A 2377-nucleotide genomic window follows, 5' to 3' on the forward strand; every position below is an offset into this window, starting at 1 on the left:
TTGGGGACTTAGCAGATGTTTTGGTACCAGAAATGTAAATAACTTAAAATTAGGTTCAGATTTTGACCTTCCACCCTATTTCTTAGCCCTCCCACTTTCCTCTTTATCCTCCCAGATAGTCCACAAATAACTCCCTATACATTACTATATAGAGGAATGTAGCTTTCTGCTTTCTTTCACATATCCAATCTCAATGTGTCTGGTAAATGATATGCCATCTCTTCTGAGTTTCATTCTTACTTTTTTCCTACCCTAGTCTCTATAAGAAGAAGGATGATATAACAAGATTTTCTTCCTCACTGATATAAACTGTGCTAGGCCACCCCTTCACCACTCTCATGAGATATCACATCACACCTGTCAGGATGGCTATCCTCAAAGAACACTCGTTGTTCTTTGATGAGGATGTGGAGGAAAGGGAACTCTCATACACTATTGGTGGGATTGCAAATTGGTACAGCCACTATGGAAAACAGCCTGGAGAAAAAATTAAAAATGGATCTATCTTTTGACTCCAAAATTGCACTTCTGGGTATTTATCCAAAGAAAATGAAAACAATAATTCGTAAAGATTTGTGCACCCTTGTGTTCATGGCTGCACAATTTACAATAGCCAAGATATGGAAGCAATCTAAAAGCCCATCAACAAATGATTGGATAAAGAAGTTATGGTTCATATATACAATGGAATATTACTCAGCCATTAAAAAAAAATGAAATCCTGCCATTTGCAACAACATGGATGGACCTAGAGGTGATTAGGCTGAGTGAAATAAATCAAACAGAAAAAAAATAAATACTATATGATTTCACTTATATGTGGAATCTAAGGAACAAAAAGAACAAACTAACAAAAACACTCACAAATATAACAGACTCACAAATATAGAGAGCAATCTGGTGATGGCCAGAGGGGAGGGGGTTTGGTAGGCTGGAAGAAAGAGGTGAAGGGCTAAAGAAGTACAAATTAGTAGTTGATAGATAGTCACGGGAATGGGGAGCACGACATAGGGAACGCAGTTAGCATTAATGTAATGGCTAAGTGGAGAGCAAGAGAGAGAAAGAACAATTAAGGGAATTTTTTTTTAATAAACTATATAAATGTCTAACCAATGTACTATATACTTGAAACTAATACAATAAAGTAAAAAAACTGGTTATAGTAATTTTGCATTTAAGTATTTTTCCTTTCTAATTCAAACATATTTACCTAATCAAAATCATACTATATGTCAAGCACAGTACCAATCTCAGGGAAGGACTCTGAATACTTCTGCTCATTACATCTTGGTATCGGGATTCTCTAAGGAAACCACAACTCGGCCAAGCACTGGATGAAACAATACTTTACTTATATAGAGGAGATAGACAAGATAAGCTTCAGTCTGTGGGTTCCCCAGGGCAATTAGCCTATGCACTCCTCTTTTGTGCCCCAGTGACAGGACCCTGTCCCCTCTCTGCAGAGGACAGATATAATATTGGCATTGCTCAGATGCCCAAAAGAGTAGTCACCACACCTGTAACAAAGAAAAATATTCTCTCACAAGGTGATAAGCTGGACACAGGAATTGTTTCAGATCCAAGACCCATTCTTATGTGGCTGAGTAGGGGCAGAAAGACTATGCACACCAGACTGCCTTTCTCAATATTTTCTATACTATTTCAAATTTTATTTTACATTTTTCATGTTCTTTAGTATTGTTGGCAATTTTATCATTCTTGTCTTTTGTCAACTCTCAAAAAAAATGTTCTTACATTTCCTTTCTTATTGTCACCTTCTGTGGAAGATAGATTAGTTATATTCTTCTCTCTTCACAATCCTGTTATTTCAGAATACTTTGATACAAAGAGATTTCCTTACTTTGATTGCTGGAACAATGTATACTTAGTAACAGTCATAGCTGTGATAATATTAAAGTGTAATGCCGAGCAAGCAGTTCTAAGCTTCTGTTGTTCTATCTGGAAAAGGAAGAATTTAGGATGGATGACCACTAATGACCCCTTCAAATTTTTTTATTAAAACTTGTGTTTTCTTTCATTTTCCAAAAGTGAGAGACTCCAATAGCATCAAAAGATTTAGCTAACATCTCAAAGGCAGTGTTAAAATGTAAACATTGATATCTGTTTTCTTAATATCTTTGCTTAAGAAGATAAAATTCCTAAGATTTACTTTTTTAAGTTACAACAAAATTCTGTGTGGATGAAAAGCCCAGATATAGACATTATGGACTAACTTGCTCCATAGAAGTCACACATACCACCGAAACTTCTGTATTCACACAGAAAGTTGGAAATGGAGAGCTACTTTTCCTTTTGTCAAGAGTGACTTTAAAGAGACATCAAGCTGGAGACAGTAGTAAGAGTCTAATAAGTGGTG

This window comes from Pteropus alecto, unplaced genomic scaffold, assembly GCF_000325575.1.
Source record: "Pteropus alecto unplaced genomic scaffold, ASM32557v1 scaffold3, whole genome shotgun sequence".
Taxonomy (NCBI): Eukaryota; Metazoa; Chordata; class Mammalia; order Chiroptera; family Pteropodidae; genus Pteropus; species Pteropus alecto.